Here is a 19,805-nt window from a genome sequence, read left to right on the forward strand (position 1 = left end):
ATCAGCAAAAGTTACTATTCATCCATGTTCAAAAAAAAATCCAAAAATTGGGGTTATTACAGACGGATGAGGCAGGTTGTCTTCCGACGGATAACACAGATTGCCTTCCGACGGATGAAGCATTATGCAACTCGACGAATGTTGAGTTTTGTGTTTCATTGGTGGTAGATTTATCTGCATTATCCTTATATACTGTTTCTTGATCACTCTCATCATCACTGTCATCACTAACCATCTCCACATTGTCGAATTTGAGGCTCTCATGGTAATCTCCATCTTTTAGTCCTTCAATCTTTTTATCATCAAACACAACATGTATAGATTCCACAACAATGTTGGTTCTTAGATTGTAGACTCTATATACTTTACCAACAGCATATCCAACAAAAATTCCTTCATCTGCTTTAGCATCAAACTTCCCATTTTGATCAGTTTGATTTCTCAGGATATAGCATTTACAGCCAAAGTGTTAGGTCTCAATATGTTTGTAGAAGGGGGGTTGAATACAAACAATACTGTTTAATCGAATAAAATACGGAATAAAAAATTGAAACAAAATTCAAGTTAAATAAAATTATTATTAAACTTGAAAGGTGTTACAACAACGGTATCGTTTACAAGGGATTAATCTCAAATCAATTATCACAAATCTAGAATAAATTCGACATGAACTTTTTCTATTTTTGCAATAAAAAGATCAAATGCTAAAAGCGATTTGAGATTAAGTTCTAGGGATTTCGATCCGCTAGATAGTTACACAAGAACAAGAAAGGTATTTCTAGTGGATTGGATTTAACAAAAAAATACTAGAAATAAATGATCTGTGAATTTGCAATAAGTTCTCTGCAGGTTTTCTTTTTGTTCTGTGTTCTTCTATATGATATTCAATGCTCTGCATTTAACATGATCTGCTTCTGCTTCTTTTTATCAATCAACCCGAGAGAAAAGAGCTGGCATGACAATCCAATTACCTCAGCAAGACTTTCGGTATGACTATCCTTAGAACTAGCAAGACAATCAGAATGAACTAGCAAGACTTTCGGTATGACTATTGATTGTCATACCGATTGTCATATTAGTACAAAAGATTGTCTTGCTGAATTAAAATAGATTTTAATCAAATAATAATTCTGAATTAATTAATCAATTAATTCAATTAATCAATAAATTAATCTTTGCAGATTTAATTTATTCTCTTAATTAAATTATATGACTTAATTAATTAATAGAGAATTAATACCAATCTTGAGCAGCAACTATTCTTCTGAAAATCACTGTCAATTATGAATCAATTCCACCACTTCAATGTTGACACTGTTGGATTTTAATCGCAGCGGAGGCATGGTAAAACACTTTTACACACATAAAATCCAAATAAAAGCATATAAATCGTGGTAAAAACGAGGGGATCGATTACTAACCTTTAATATGCGATCCAAGGGCAACGATCGGAGATCCTTAGCAGCTGCTCCTCAAACGTGAAGCACTTCACTGGTATCCACCAAGAAAACGACGTTAAGGAGGAGGAGGAGGTGGAGAGAATTTAGTTTTCTAAAACTTTTGGGTTTTTGGGTTCGAATAAAAATAGGGTTTATAATAGTATATTTATAGGCAAAATTTTTAGCTGAAATTTTTCCATAAATATTATTATTATTATCCCATTTATTATTCTCATTAATAATTAAAACACCTTTTAATTATTAATTCTTTTTCTAAACACTTTAGAAATAATTCTCTCTCTTGATTTAATTTCCAAAAATTAAATCCTTTAATTAATAATATTAAGAACTTTTCTTAATTAATTTATAATCAATTAGATCTCATTTAATCAATTATTAAATTTTCCAATTAATTATTTATTTCATAAATAAATAATTATTAGCCATTATTAATTAATTGCTCCACCATTAAATCATTCTCTTTTTATGGTGTGACCCTGTAGGTTCAATATTAAACCGGTAGTAGAAATAAATAATAATAAAACTATTTTATCATTATTTATATAAATTCTCTAATTTATTAAATATGATTAATTAATTAATCACATTTATTCTACATCGTGAGGGATACTTCTCAGCATATCGCGACTATCCGGATAATACGAATTCACTGCTTAGAATACCAAGAACCTATTCAGTGAATAGTTACCGTACAATAAACTCCTTCTACCCTACAATGTCCCGATTAAATAAAAGGCATGAATCTCGTGTCAAGCCTATCTAATTTAATCACTTGCTTACCAATTACTATGCTTAGTTCTATGCAAATTAAAAACTCCTTTCTAATTTCATTCACTCTGGCCAGAGATTCCTGAACTAGCATAAGTGGATCAGCCTTGAACATTCGCTTCCTTCACTGGAAGGGGTAGATCCTTTATTGATCATACACCATCTTCGTGTACAAATTCCTATACCCAGTAGAGCCCTAATAATTGTCCCTGGAGACTAAGAACTAAACCAAAGCATAGTTCAGTGTACACAAGATGACTATGATGACCTCAAGTCTAAGGATACTTGTACAACTATCACTATGTGAACAACTGCTGACACGTGAGTGAACTCCATCAGTTGTTCAGCTGTGCGAGTCATGTTCAGTGAACTTATTCTATAATAAGCACCTACATACTAGCTATAGTGTCACCACACAAATGTATATGAGAACAGACATTCTTCATAATGAAGCAAGCATAGTATGTACCGATCTCTGCGGATTATTAATTACCAGTTAGTAATCCTACGACCAGGAACTATTTAAGTTTAGAGTTATCATCTTTTAGGTCTCACTATTGTGATCTCATCATAATCCATAAAAAGCTTTACTCTAAACTATGGTATATCTTATTTAAACACTTAAATAGATAAAGCCCGTAATAAAAACAAAACTAGTCTTTTATTAATATCAATGAAATCAAAACAGATTACACAGAAAGTTATTCCTAAATCCTAATACATGATTGGACTTAGGACATATTCCTTTCAGACACTCGATGTACTGTCTGGTTCATGAGTGACTAACTTCCGTGACGTTTCTTCATGCCTTGACCTTGATACTCTTGATTTTCTTCAGACTAAATCCTTGTAATTAATTGATACCCTGACGAGATCTCTATCACTTGATTAAATCCACAATCTTGATTTATATCACTGAGGCTTGATCAATTTCTTGGGCTTCTTCCAGTGAATTAAGTCCTCAAGACTGTAGATGAACAATATTACTTAATCCTTTGACATATGTTACTTTGAGAGATCTCTCGGACGATAGGACCACTATTTACTTGTTACATCCTTATTTGAGTTGAGTTAAATCCTCGAATAAACAAATAAGCTATGACATATGCCTTTCAATCTCCCCCTATTTGTTTGTTAGACAATAACAAGAAATACCTAGAGGATAACTCAACTAACAAATAAGAAAAAGATATAAACAGTAATGCAAAGTAAATAGCAGAAAAGTTCTGGATTATATTTAACATTTTCCAGATTCCAAAAGAAATTTACAAGTGAATACAAGATAGATGTTCCTCTAGCCTGAACATATAACTACATTAGTCTATCTTGATTCATAAAGCTCTAATCATATTACATTGAGTTTTGAGCTAATTGAATTCAGTTATCTTCTCTTCCAACTTCACCTTCTTCCAAATCTTGAAGCAACTCCTTGTCAAAGACACGATCCTTTTCTGAAGTGAAGCTGTCTGGTCTAACTGGTTGAACTCCAAGCTTATTCTTGAGTTGATTGTACCTTTTAATATTCTTTTCACAATAAGCTTGAATCAGATCAGCTGCTTGAGTTTTCAACATGGATGAATATCCAACAGTTCTTGAGTGATGTTCCATCCAGACCAGATGCTTAGCTGAGTAGTCTTTAAGAGATTGTGAATCGAGCTGGCAGATTTGAAGACAGTCAGACTTAAAGAATCTTACCTGATGAGGATTGTTGACCACTTGAGGACTAGCCCTGCTGGCAAACTCTTTGAGCCTTTCTTGAAGAACTTCATTCAATTCTGAGCTTCTTTTGACTTTGTTGAGAAGAACCCAAATCTCTGACAAAGAACGATTCTCAAACAGATGAAGTGACACCTTGAAAGATCCTTCGCTCTGACAATATACAAATATGCTCATCTCATTTAGGGATCTGTCAAAGGAAGCTGTGATCCTTGAGACTTCAGTCTTTATAGCATTCATGTACATGTCATTGTTTGGATTAGAGATCTCCAGCTTATCCAGAAGATGTAGAAACTGTCTATCATTGTTTGTGCTCCGCTGAGGCATATCAAGTACTCTCCTAGCTTCATCCCATTTTTCACCAATCTTCAGTCTGACATCTCTTCTCCTTTCTTGAGCTTTAATGTCATGAAGATGTTGCTTTTGAAGAGCTTCTGTTCTTTGGATGTCTTTCCTCATGTCAATGATCTGGGATACCTTTTTGAGTTCAGCTTCTTTTCTTTTCAATTCTGACTGCTGTTGCTGAAAGTCTTTCTCAAATAGAGGATCCACTGGAGCTTCCTCTTCCCATTCTCCAAAATCACTTTCCTCCTCAGCTTCAAAGAAACCATCTTTATCTTCCAAGACTGGTTCAGTGGGAACGTCACAAATATCAAAGTCATCATGTTCTCCACTATATTAGATATCATCAGGCTTCCCTGTGCCTCCAGCAGATGAATCTTTTTCTTTTCCCTTTTCACTTCTCCCTTTCTTCTCCCCCTTAGTTGAGGAATCCTCTACAGACTTTCCCTTAGATCCTCCATGACCTCCATCTCCTCTCGAGCCTGAGCCTCCACCAGATGGCCCTTCAAAGAAAGTCCTTTGTTCTTCATTAGGGCAGTGAGAATTTTTGATCATGTAGTACAGGTGCTTCATCCCTTCATTCAGATGTTCCATGCCCGTCTCTATATTCAGAAATCTGGAAGAATCTAGTGAATAATTCATTTCAACCAAGTCTTCAAGAGAAGTCATTCTTGTATGTAGAGAGCAGAAGTTTGAAATGTCGTCAGCTGATAACGTTGGAGATGCCTGGATTGAGTTAAGCTTTGATACAACAGATGTCTTCAAATCTGATATTTCAGTCCTGATGAGAGCCAACTGATTATTGACAGAGGTGGAAGAAGAAGACCGTTCAACCACTTGTGCTTTGAATGATTTAGCTTCAGCCTGACTTTTTGCAAGTTGTTCCTTGAGATCAGCAATTTGAGCTAACAGATTTTCAGTGTTTGTGTCTGTGTGTGCGCTCACCTGAATATCTCTCCTGTTTAATTCACTCAACTCACGTGCTTGTATATCTCTCAATATAATTGCTCGTGAGGAGTCTTCCTGAGGCTGATCTTCTATACCTGCATTTAAAATCACCCTAGCCTCTTCAAGAGAGGTCAGTGGTGGTGCAATGGGAATTCGCGAGTCCCGATCCTCAATCAAACCTATCTTTTCATGTGAAATAGATGTCTGAATTGCTTCAGGGATAGATTGACCGAGTTGCCCTCCACTTTCTCCAGATAAATCTGCGAGTGGAGAATCCCGTGAGGGAGCCAGAGGTGTTGGATCTGGGAGGGGAGAAAATGACTCTATTAAAGGTGGCTGAGAGTCAGATTTTCCCTCAGAAGCATGTGACTGCTCTTCTGCCGTAACTATGTCAGGCACTGTAACTGACTCAATGTGCACTCCTCGCTCCATGTCCTGAGTATCATCTACTGGTCTGTATGCTTCCCTTGTGAGTAATGGAATTGTGCTTGACTCAGTACAGGATGCCATGGCCCTATGGCGAATTTCAATAGATTCATCATGTTGAGAGAATGTTTCTAGTAACTGTTCAGTAGCCATTTCAAAGTCCATGTCCTGTTGGGAGGACAAGGATGGGCTTTCAGATGCCTCAGTAAATGTTCTCTTTTTCTTGGGTGGAGGCAGAGCTGAGGGTTCATTCACATTCACTAACATACTACTTCCTACTAACCTTCTAGGCAACATTTTAGACAGTAGGGGAGAGGTTGAGATAGGTTGTGACTCTGTGTTTGGCTCTATGACCTGGGATTGAAGCTGTGGTTCTACAACTTCATGGTCAGTCCTATCAACCACTGGGGGTCTTTCAACAAAAGTAGGAATAGGTTGAGTTTGAGGAATTATTACATGTAGAGGAAGAGCATTTGATGTTTGAGCCTGGGTGGTTTGAACCACTGGAGGTTGAGCTTGCTGTTCATGACCGAGAAGATTGAAGATAGGTAAAGGAATATAAGTGGCCATGAAAGCAGATACAAGTACTGGGACTTGCATGAATTTAAAAGTTGTGTCTTGGCGGGTGTAAATCTTTTTGCTTACTGGAGGGGGTTCGGTTACTGAGGAGTTAGCAAAAAGGGCTTTATGCTCAGGTGAGAGAATATGTTCTGCTATGAGCAGGAGAAAATGAGCATAGTAGCACGAGACCCTACGATTTGTAGAATGATCACGTAAAGCAGTAGTGAGACGTCTCAAAAGAATGCGTAAAAGTAGTTTGCCAAAATTGATCCTTTGATTGAAAACAACCGCAAGACCAATATACTGCAGAGTGGAAGTGATGTTGTGAAAGTTGGATTTAGTGCAGTTGGCAAACACTTTAGAAAGTGTATCGATGAAAATGTCCCATTCAGAAACCAAATTGGATTTAGACAACTTGGTTAAATTAATCACCCCCTGATAGTGAATAGCATGGAAAAAGTTTGAAATATCATTTTTAGAGGGCAAATTACAGAAATTGTCCATAGGAAAATTAAACGCTCGATTGACGACTGTTTCATCAACTACATACTGTGTGTTTGCCACGGTGAATGAAAAAGATTTAAAATCATCGGCCACAGTAGAGGTTGTGCAAATCAGTCTGAGCAGATCAACATTTAAAATCACATTTGATTTAATAGCAGAGCTAACAATCGAATGGTCATTTAAAAATCTAATCCACGGCTTAAATTTTTCTACATCACATTTATCTGGATTAAAATAACCAACAAGATTATGCGAAACAATTTGGAAATTGAGAGCCATTTTAAAAATAATAATAAGACACACACCTTCAGAATTTTAAGAGTAATATTAAGAAAATTTGAATTAATTAAATTAATTTAATAATTCGAATTAAATCAATTATATTCAAAAAATTTAGAAAGAAATGTATCTCGTTAAAGTTCTTAACTCACAAAAGCAGATTTGATAAATGCATAAGACACCAAACAAAATTAAATAGAATTACCCAAAATCAAACAAACACAAACTGATTTTTTTTTTAACAAAAAATCGACAGCACTTCTGTATGTATATACGTGTATGTATATAACATAAGTGATGTTTTAGTTTGCTGAGTAAAAACTCGAGCAAGGAAGACAATGGAGATGGGTTTTGATCTGTTCGAAATGAAAGAGAGAGAGAAATAAGAGAGAAAAAGAATGAAACTGTTGGAATTTTTGAAAAATAAAAGAACTGAATGATTTAACAAGACAAAGAGACACTAAATAGACAACTGGTATGATAATTCGGAATATTCTTACCGATTGTCATACCGATAGTCATACCGGGCAAATTGAGAAAACAACACAAACAACAAATAGTAATAATATATAACTGGTATGACAATCTGATAATCATACCGATTGTCATACCAGTACAGAATAAAACACAAAATATCTGATATTAATTTTATTACTGGCATGACAATCAATAGTCATACCGATTGTCTTGCCAGTTATAAAATTAAACTGAATTAAAAATAAACACGTATTTATACTTGGAATGACTTTCAGCAAGATAATTTCAATTGTCTTGCCGATTGTCATTCTAGAATAAAATAAATTAAGTATTTATATAAATATACTGAAATGACTTTCAGCAAGATAATTTCAATTGTCATGCCGATTGTCATTCAAGTATAAACTTAACACAAACAAACAAATATATATATATTTTAAACCAAATATAAACAGTTTTTAACAAAAACAGAACATATATATAAAAAATTACAAAAATAACTACAATAAATACTAATATAGATATGGCAGAAAATATTTACACAATTAAAATATCTCAGAGATAATTATATTTTCAGTCCAAAAATAGATTTCTTTTGAATTTTAGCAAATAAAATTCATAGAAAAATATTTTTAGAGAAAATAAAATATTCTGAGACATTAAAATTAACAAGTTGAGTAAATAAATAAGATAAGATAATAAAAATTACATAGAAATAAGCAAGAAATTTTGGAAAATGATAAAATAAATTTGCAAATGAATTTTTCATTTATGAAAAATTCATTTGTAAATTCACTCAAGAACAGATTTCAGATATTCACAAGTTTAATCACTAAAGCTATTCAACATACCCAATTTACCAACTAATTTGGTAAATGTGGATTCATCAAGAGATTTAGTGAAAATATCTGCTATTTGTTCTTCTGTTGGAACAAAAAATAGTTCAACAGTACCATTTATGACGTGCTCTCTAATAAAATGATACCTGATGTCAATGTGCTTGGTCCTTGTATGCTGCACAGGGTTGTTGGTGATGGCTATTACACTTGTATTGTCACATATAATAGGTATTTTGTTCAATACAGAGCCATAGTCCCGTAGCTGATTCCTAATCCACAAGATCTGAGCACAGCAGCTTCTAGCAGCAATATATTCAGCCTCGGCCGTTGAATTTGAAACTGTTTGCTGTTTCTTGCTGTACCATGAGACTAGTCTGCTACCTAGGAATTGACAACTCCCTGAGGTGCTTTTCCTATCAACAACACTTCCTGCGTAATCTGAATCTGTATATCCAACAAGGTTAAAACCAGATTCTTTAGGGTACCAAATACCTAGATTTGGTATTCCCTTAAGATATCTTAAGATTCGTTTAACAGCAACGAGATGAATATCTCTAGGATCCGCTTGGAACCTTGCACATAAGCATGTAACATACATAATATCTGGTCTACTTGCAGTAAGATAGAGTAACGAGCCAATCATACCTCTGTCGCTTGTGACATCTACCTTAATGGAGTTTTCACATGGTCCAAGCTTGATAGTTGTAGTTGACGGAGTCCTTGCTGATGCAGAATCCTCTAGATTGTACTTTTTGAGGAGTTCCTTGAGATACTTGGATTGACAAATAAAAGTTCCATCTAACCTTTGATTTACTTGTAATCCAAGAAAGAACTTCAGCTCTCCCATCATGCTCATTTCAAATTTGCTATGCATTAACTTAGCAAATCTCTTACAGAGATTATCATTAGTAGACCCAAATATTATATCATCCACATAGAGTTGGACTAATATTATATCATTCTTATGCTTTATAGAAAAGAGAGTTTTGTCTATGACACCTCTAATAAAGCTATTTTCAATAAGAAATTCAGAGAGAGTGTCATACCATTTTCTCGGAGACTGTTTGAGTCCATAGATAGCCTTGAAAAGAAAGTAGACAAAATCCAAATGATCTGGATCTTCAAAACCAGGAGGTTGCTCTACATATACCTCTTCATCCAGCTTTCCATTCAGAAAGGCACTCTTGACATCCATTTGATAAACTTTAAAGTTAGAGAATGCTGCAAATGCCAAAAATATCCTGATGGCCTCTAGTCTAGCCACTGGAGCATAGGTTTCATCATAATCAATGCCTTCAGCTTGAGAATACCCTTTAGCTACCAGTCTTGCTTTGTTTCTTGTAACCACACCATCTTCATCTAGTTTATTCCTGAATACCCACCGAGTACCAACAACTTTCTTGTGTGTAGGTCTAGGTACCAGTTTCCAGACTTGTTGATGTTCAAACTGATTGAGTTCATCTTGCATAGCAATCACCCAATCTGGATCAGTCAGTGCTTCCTCAATCTTCTTAGGTTCCATCTCAGAAAGAAATCCTGAGAACAGACACTCATTTTGAGTAGCACGTCTAGTTCTGACTCCAACATCTGGATCACCAATAATCAACTCAAAAGGATGAGCTTTATTCCAGATAGTCTGTCTTGGAAGATTTGATCTTGATGATTCGCCTTCAAATTTATTGGGATGTTGTGTCCTACTAGTTGATCCTTCAGCATCTCCCCCTGAGTTGTTGCCATGTTGACTTGAAGATTCTCCGTCAGTAGCAGTGGTATCTCCATTGTTGCCAAAGTTTCCATCACCATTACCTTGAGTATCATCATGATTAACAGGTTCTTCACCAGCAACAACCTCAGGTTCTTGACCATGTTCTGATTCTGAATCTGACATATCATCAAACTTCAGTTTCTCAGAAGGATCTTCAGTTTGGATACTAGGGAGTTTAGTGTCATCAAATGTAACATTGACACTTTCAGTTACTTTGTGTTGATCAATGATATACACTCTGTATGATCTTCTTCCATATCCAACAAAAATACCCTCATATGCCTTTGCCTCGAATTTACCACGTCGATCATCTCCATCCTTGAGCACGAAGCATCTGGCACCAAATACATGAAAGTATTTGATAGAAGGTTTCTGTTCATTCAAAATCTCATAAGGAGTTTTCATGAAGTCTTTGTTGATTAGAGTTCGATTCTGAGTATAACATGCAGTATTGATAGCTTCAGCCCAAAAGTACATTGGAAGTCCTGATTCACTTAACATCGTTCTTGCAGCTTCAATCAATGTACGATTCTTCCTTTCTACCACTCCATTTTGCTGAGGGGTTCTAGGAGCTAAAAATTGTCTGGTAATCCCTTTGTCTGTACAGAATCCATTGAGAAGTGAATTCTTGAATTCTATTCCATTATCTGACCTTATTGCTCTAACAGGGACATTAGAATCTAACTCGATCAACTTGATATGATCAATCACAACTTGTGGTGTTTCATCCTTAGAGTGAAGGAATAAAACCCACGTATACTTGGAATAGTCATCAACTATCACAAGACAGTAACACTTCTTTGACATCGAAAGGACATTAACTGGTCCAAATAAATCCATGTGCAATAATTATAGAACACCAGTTATGGAGGATGTGTCAGTGCCTCTGTGACTTGCTTTCTTTGACTTTCCTTTCTGGCAAGCCTCACATAGTCCTTCTGGGGAGAATTCCAGCTGAAGCAGACCTCTGACCAATTCTCTTTTGACAAGAGAATTCATTGTTTTGAAATTGAGATGAGAAAGTCTCTTGTGCCATAGCCAACTCTCATCTGACGATACCTTTGCATAGAAACAATTGACTTCAGGATTGCTTCCAGAGTTCATGTCAGCTACGAACAGATTTCCTTTCCGGATACCCATCAAGGAGGGTTTTTCACTTTTCTTGTGCAGAATCTGACACTTCAGCTTGTCGAATAAAACATTGTAGCCGTTGTCACAGAACTAACTAATGCTAAGCAGATTGTGTTCAAGTCCTTGCACAATATACACATTTTCAATGATAACATTTCCAGCTAGCAAACAGCCATATCCCTCAGTTAAACCTTTGCTGTTATCTCCAAAGGTAACCACTGGGCCAGCTTTCTCAACCACATTTGATAGCAGGGCTCTATCTCCGGTCATATGTCTTGACGATCCGCTGTCAAGAATCCACACTACCGGTTGTACCTGTTTAATGCCCTCTTTTCTTGATGATGAGGTGTTTGCATCACTAGCCATGAGAGCAAGATTCCCAACTTCTTCATCTTCACTATCAGTATCATCCCAGCTTCTTCCTTTACCAGGTAAGCCCTTTCAGATTTACTCTTCTGATTAGAATCGTAAGAGTTCTTCCTAACTTGTTTTGGCTTCCTGCATTCTGTGGCAAAGTGTCCCAACTCATTGCAGTTGAAGCATCGAATGGTGCTTCGATCAACCATCCCTGTTTTGTACCCACCACTGCTGGTGTTAGAGGATGAAGATCCACCTTTCTGGAATCTGTTGTAGTTAGACTTGTACTTGAACTTGGGATTCCTTTTGAATCTGACATTTGAGAATCTCTTGACAATCAGGGCCATTGACTCATCCTCCAATTGCTCCAGTTCTTCCAAGGAATAAAAATCATCTCCTGATTGATTTGTAGTAGGAGGATCAAATTCTGCTACTATCACATTTTCTTCAACCTTGGAAGACTGTACCATTCTTTCTGACTGTTGAGATTGTTGTTGATATTGTGGTTGTTGTTATTGTTCATCAGCTACTAGAGCAGTAGACATGCTGACCACTCTTCCTTTCCCGTAAACTTCCTTCTGCTGAATCTGCTCCAACTCATAAGTCTTTAACACACCATAGAGCCTTTCCAAAGAAATCTATCTCAGATCTCTTGCTTCTCTTATGGCAGTGATTCTATGTTCGAGATGAGTTGGCAGTGTTAAAAGGAACTTTTTGTTGACCTCCCTGATCAAATAGTATTTACCATTAATGTTCAGGTTGTTGATCAATGCATTGTACCTCTCAAACACTTCAGTGATTCCTTCTCCTGGATTGGATTTAAAGTATTCATACTCAGAGGTTAGGATTTCTAACTTGTTCTCCCTAACTTCCTCTGTGCCTTCATTAATAATCTCAATAGTTTCCCAGATGTGTTTGGAATCTTTACAGTTCATCACATGTCTATTCATCAAGGGATCAAGGGAATCTACTAAAATTAATTGAAGGCTAGCATCCAGGGAGGCTTCTTCTTTTTCAGCAGGAGAAAAATCCTCGGGATCTTTCACATAAGTTCTTGCTTTGGTAATCACCACATCATTTTCTAATACCTCTGGTTCAATAACCATCGGAATTTTAGGACCCTTCTTTAACACTTCCATATATTTGGAATTTGCAACTTGTAAAAACAATAGCATCTTCTTCTTCCACATAACATAATTTTCTTTATCGAATAGTGGAATTTTAATGATTCCAACTTTTTGTGTAGTCATTATGAATTTTTGAGTAAATAAAAATTCAAGGAGTGAAAGAATCACAAAAGTCTAGGATCTTGATTTGTTCGTTAATCAGAAGGCTCGGATACCAATTGTTAAGTCTCAATATGTTTGTAGAAGGGGGGTTGAATACAAACAATACCGTTTAATCGAATAAAATGCGGAATAAAAAGTGAAACAAAATTCAAGTTAAATAAAATTATTATTAAACTTGAAAGGTGTTACAACAACGGTATCGTTTACAAGGGATTAATCTCAAATCAATTATCACAAATCTAGAATAAATTTGACATGAACTTTTTCTATTTTTGCAATAAAAAGATCAAATGCTAAAAGCGATTTGAGATTAAGTTCTAGGGATTTCGATCCGCTAGATAGTTACACAAGAACAAGAAAGGTATTTCTAGTGGATTGGATTTAACAATAAATACTAGAAATAAATGATCTGTGAATTTGCAATAAGTTCTCTGCAGGTTTTCTTTTTGTTCTGTGTTCTTCTGTATGATATTCAATGCTCTGCATTTAACATGATTTGCTTCTGCTTCTTTTTATCAATCAACCCGAGAGAAAAGAGCTGGCATGACAATCCAATTACCTCAGCAAGACTTTCGGTAGGACTATCCTTAGAACTAGCAAGACAATCAGAATGAACTAGCAAGACTTTCGGTATGACTATTGATTGTCATACCGATTGTCATATTAGTACAAAAGATTTTCTTGCTGAATTAAAACAGATTTTAATCAAATAATAATTCTGAATTAATTAATCAATTAATTCAATTAATCAATAAATTAATCTTTGTAGTTTTAATTTATTCTCTTAATTAAATTATATGACTTAATTAATTAATAGAGAATTAATATCAATCTTGAGCAGCAACCATTCTTCTGAAAATAACTGAAAATCACTGTCAATTATTAGTCAATTCCACCACTTCAATGTTGACACTCGATGTACTGTCTGGTTCATGAGTGACTAACTTCTGTGACGTTTCTTCATGCCTTGACCTTGATACTCTTGATTTTCTTCAGACTAAATCCTTATAATTAATTGATACCCTGACGAGATCTCTGTCACTTGATTAAATCCACAATCTTGATTTATATCACTGAGGCTTGATCAATTTCTTGAGCTTCTTCCAGTGAATTAAGTCCTCAAGACTGTAGATGAACAATGTTACTTAATCCTTTGACATATGTTACTTTGAGAGATCTCTCGGACGATAGGACCACTATTTACTTGTTACATCCTTATTTGAGTTGAGTTAAATCCTCGAATAAACAAATAGGCTATGACATATGCCTTTCACAAAGACATGAAGAAAGTTTAGAGTTGGCTTATTGTTCTTGAACAATTGATAGGGAGTCATACATCTTGCTCGATTAATCAGAGAAATGTTCTGAGTGTAGCATGCAGTATTTACAGCTTCAGCCCAGAAATATGTTGGTAGTTTAGATTCTTCAAGCATTGTCCTTGCAGCTTCAATAAGTGATATGTTCTTCCTTTCCACTACTCCATTCTGTTGTGGAGTCCTTTCTGCTGAAAACTCATGCAGTATCCCATTTTCTTCACAAAATGCTCTCATGACAGAATTCTTGAACTCAGTTCCATTGTCACTCCTGATTCTTCTAACTTTAAAATCATGATGATTGTTGACTTGCCTTATGTGATTGATGATGATTTCACTAGCCTCATCTTTAGACTTTAGAAAATATGTCCAAGAGAACTTTGAGAAATCATCTACAATTACTAGGCAAAATCTTTTCCTTGAGATGGACAATGCATTGACTGGTCCAAACAAATCCATGTGAAGCAGTTGTAAAGGCTCTTCAATTGCTGAATCAAGTTTCTTCCTGAATGATGCTTTGATCTGCTTCCTTTTTTGGTAGGCATCACACAGTCTATCTTTTAAAAACTCCACTAGAGGAATACCTCTTACCAATTCTTTCTTTACCAGCTCATTCATGGTCTTGAAGTTTAAATGAGATAGCTTTTTGTGCCATAGCCAACTTTTATCCTGACTTGCTTTACTGAGAAGACAAGTTACAGATTCTGCTTTAGTTGAGTTGAAATCAGCTAGGTACACATTTCCTCTTCTCACACCAGTGAGAACCACTTTGTTACTTTAATTATTAGTCACAACACAAGCTTCTTTGTTGAAGGTTACTGAATTGCCTTTGTCACAAAGCTGGCTGATACTCAACAGATTGTGTTTGAGACCATACACTAAGGCAACCTCCTCGATGATGACATTGTCCTTTGAAATCAAGCCATATCCTACAGTATAACCCTTGCTGTCATCTCCAAAAGTAATACTTGGGCCAACTCTCTCCTTAAACTCTATGAGCAGGGTAGAATCACCAGTCATGTGTCTTGAACAACCACTGTCCAAGTACCAAAGATTCCTTCTGTTTCCCTGCACATATCAAAATCAAATCAAGTTGATTTTGGTACCCAAGTTTCCATGGGTCCTGCCTTGTTATCTTTCTTCTTCTGTTTCTTAGGTCTTAACTCATTTGACTTAGGAATTTCAGATTCTTCCTTAGTCATTTGGGTTGGACCTTTGAAACCATTTAATGCAACATAATTATCATGCATATTATGGCTAACAGGAAATGGCATGCTTGGTGTAAACATGTTATTCCAGTAAGGTATGCTAAATGGCATTTGAGGCATACTGTATGCAGCATAATATGGATTAGGTGCAAATGGCATATTAGCAAACTGTGCATTCATGTTCTGTGTAGGCATAGCATTAACAGGCATGGGAGGCATGGCATTCATGTTAGGAAATTGAGACTGAACAGACATGGGAGTAGGCATGGCAGATTTGCAATTAACAGACAAATTATTTACACTACCACACTTGACACAGATTTTTCTAGGAGCATATTTATCAGGTGTGTAGTTATTGTGTTTGTTAATCCCTACTTTACCATTCCTGTTGTTTTTTCTTTTAGTCTCTGTTTTTATCTCAATTTTCTCAAGTCTGTCACTTAACTGTTTGACAGTCATGTGACCAACATTAGCCCTTTTTCCTTTCTTAACTTGACTCGACTCTCCTGAAACAAAGTTCTTGGAAACAGACCCATACTTCTCATTCAGCTTGATTAGTTTGGCTTTGCTAATGGGCTTGCTCACAACCGACGGATGAGGATTTTCATCTTTCGACAGATAACACTTTTTGTTATCCGACGGATAGTCCTCATCATCCGTCGAGTCTACATCTGTCAGCAAACCATATACCAAATTAGGTTTTTGTTTCTCTTTACTCTTTTTCCAGGCTTCATCACAAAAAGACTCAATTCCTTGAACTTTGGTGATTTGAGCATGGACATCCCTGGATGTTTTACATGCTTTAATCACCTCTTGTTCACGCTCAAGCTGCTTCTTTAAAATCTCTTCCTTTTTCAAGGACTCAGTTAATTCCTCCTTGGCAATCTTACACTCAATTCTTAGTTTCTCAAAATCAACAAACTGAGACTCAAGCACATTATTCCTCTCACTTAAAAACAAGTTGTTTTCTTTGATTTTAGCATTTTCTTTAGTAAGAGACTTAAGTGTAACAAGCAAATGATATAATTCTGTAGACATGTCATTTATGGCATCATTACACTCAACTTTAGATAAATGTGCAAGGTTTGTAGTAATTACCTGATTGCTTGAGGAACTTGTCTCTGTTTCATCAGACTTGGCCATTAGGGCTAGATTGACATAGCTGACATCTTCATCCTCATCCAAACCATCTGTTGCCTAGTCATTCTCTTGTGTAATAAAAGCCATTTCCTTTTGTTTGAGTAGATCAAAGTATTTTTTCTTATAATCCACAGACTCAAACCTTTTCTTACTGGAATCTGACTTTCTACACTCATTTGCAAAATGCCCTGCCAAGCCACATTTGAAACATATGAATTTTGACTTATCCACCATGTTTCTATTTGGCTTGGCTGCTCCAAAGTTCTTCTTAAACTTGAGCTTGGCAAATCTCCTGGAAAGAAATGCTAGGTGCTCATCAATGTCCTCCATGTCATCTTGGCTCAATGAATCTTCACTTTCTACTACAAGCCCCTTGCCCTTGTTCTCACAGACCTTAGAATTTGACTCAACAGCTTCCATCTTCACTTCCTTCTCCTTTTCCAAATCAGCAACTAGTGCAATGGATCCTCCTTTCTTCTTTCCTCTCTCCATCCTTTCATCCTGCTCTATCTCAAGCTCATAGGTCTTCAGGATGCCATACAGTCTATCCAAAGTAAACTCTTTATAATCTTGTGAGTTTCTTAATGAGACTGTCATTGGTTTCCATTCCTTTAGAAGAGATCTAAGGAATTTCAGATTAGAGTATTTAGTCTGATAGACTCTTCCATGCAACTTAAGAACATTTAGTAGTTTTTGAAATCTACTAAAAATGTCAGTGAGTGACTCACTTTCCTCATTATGAAAATGCTCATATTGCTGAATCAAGAGCTGCATCTTATTTTCTCTAACTTGCTCAGTGCCATCACAGATTATCTGTATAGTATCCCAGACTTCCTTGGCAGTTTTGCAGTTGATAATATTCTCAAACATGTCTGTATCAACTCCATTGAACAGAATGTTCATGGCCTTTTTATCTTTCCTGACTTGTTCAATGTCAGGATCAGACCATTCGTGCCTTGGCTTGGGAACATGAGGGCCTCTTTCTATGCAGTCCACATAGGCCTCATCGTAAGAAAGCATATGAAGATGCATCTTTACCTTCCAATGATGGTAATTATCTTTATCTAGAAAAGGAATCTTGACTACAACATCTTTCTTGTTCATCTTGCTGAATTGTTTTGATCTTTAAACTCTTTGTAGATTAAGAGCTTGCTCTGATGCCAATTGTTAGTCCCTTAACAATATAGTAAGAATTACAGAAGGGGGTTGAATGGAATTCTTGAACCTTTTTCCCGAAATAAAAATGTTCAACTCGAATATAGATATAAGTGTTTTGATTAGCACAATGCGGAATAGAAACTTAATTGAATCAAAACATAAGTAATTAAAAACAAGAGTCTTTAAAAAATTTCTGGTGGATTTAAACAATTCCACCAGAGATATATATTATATATCGAGAGGACTCTGTGTGCAAGAATGCTCACAGCTGCTTACAAATTCAACTACTGAGAATACAGGGAAATGCTAAGGATTCTACTTACAAAAATTTCTCTGTTTTTCTTTTGTATCTCAGCTCTCACTATTTATTTGCTACGTTCTTGGTTTATATATTACCAAGATTACAAAGTCAAAAAGACCGAATAAATATAAAAACTATCAGTCTTAAGCTTTTCTACTTTTTGTCCTCTTTTACCCAGTCAATGGGCTTCCATAGTAGATTTATATACATCTCGACGGCTGTGCTCAGTTTTCACTGTTCAACTGCTGTTTGAATTCTTTATATGATCATCCGTTGGAATTTATGAGTATCCGTTGGATATATGATCATCCATCGACTTTCTGAACATCCGTTGATGGCTTCATTGATTATCTCCGTTGATAGTCATTTGATCATCCGTCGATGGCTTTGTTAATCATCCGTCGGTGGCTATTTTGGCACTTGACTTCATTTCACTTATGCAGAATTACAAGACATCATTTATATACAATTAATCAACCTATTCTGCATATCTAGTTAAAGTCAACATGACTTATAGACTACTACAGAATCTATACAAAGATGTATATAGAACTGTGCTACAGACTCATTATTACATAAGCTACTCACTCGATGGATAATAAGTTAACATCCGTCGAGACTATAATGAATTATCCATCGGGACTATAATTCTTATCCGTCGAGTGCTACATTATTTCACTAAGTAAAATCTACTTAGATGTTTTGTTTATGAAATCATCATGTACACAACATATGCACAACACAACAAAGTGGATTTCACTGGTGTGAGAAAAGGAAATGTGTATCTAGCTGATTTCAACTCATCAAATGCAGAATCTGTCACTTGTCTCTTTAGCAAGGCAAGTCAAAATGAAAGTTGGCTATGGCACAAGAAGCTGTCACATCTTAACTTCAAGATTATGAATAAACTAGTCAGGAAATATTTGGTAAGAGAGATTCCTCAAGTGGAATTCTCAAAGGATGGATTGTGTGATGTCTGTAAAAAAAGAAAGCAGATCAAAGCATCATTCAAAAAGAAGCTTGATTTAACAATTGAAGAACCTTTACAACTACTACCCATGGATTTATTTGGACCAGTCAATGTGTTGTCCATCTCAAAGAAAATATACTTCCTAGTAATTATGGATGATTTCTCAAAGTTCTCTTGGACATATTTTCTCAAATCCAAAGATGAAGCTAGTGAAATCATCATCAATCACATTAGACAAGTCAACAATCATCCTGATTTCAAAGTAAGAAGAATCATGAGTGACAATGGAACTGAGTTCAAGAATTCTGTGATTAGATTATTTTGTGAAGAGAATGAGATCATGCATGAGTTTTCAGCAGCAAAAACCCTACAACAAAATGGAGTGGTGGAAAGGAATAACAGATCTCTTATTGAAGCTACAAGAACAATGCTAGAAAAATCAAAGTTACCAACATATTTTTGGGCAGAAGCTGTAAATACTACATGTTACACTCAGAATATTTCTTTGGTTAATCAAGCAAATAAATGACACCCTACCAATTGTTCAAGAATAGGAAGCCAAATTTAAACTTTCTTCATGTCTTTGGCTGCAAATGCTATATCTTAAAGCATCAAACTGATCAGAATGGAAAGTTTGATGCCAAAGCAGATGAAGGCATTTTTGTTGGATATGCAGTTGGAAAAGCATATAGAGTCTACAATCTTAGAACAACATTGTTATGGAATCTGTACATGTTGTGTTTGATGATAAAAAGATTTAAGGACTGCAAGATGAAGATTTCCATGAAAGCCTCAAATTTGACAATGTTGAGATGATTTGTGTTGATGAAAGTGATCAAGAAACAATATCTAA

Source organism: Apium graveolens, chromosome 9, assembly GCF_009905375.1.
Source record: "Apium graveolens cultivar Ventura chromosome 9, ASM990537v1, whole genome shotgun sequence".
Classification (NCBI taxonomy): domain Eukaryota; kingdom Viridiplantae; phylum Streptophyta; class Magnoliopsida; order Apiales; family Apiaceae; genus Apium; species Apium graveolens.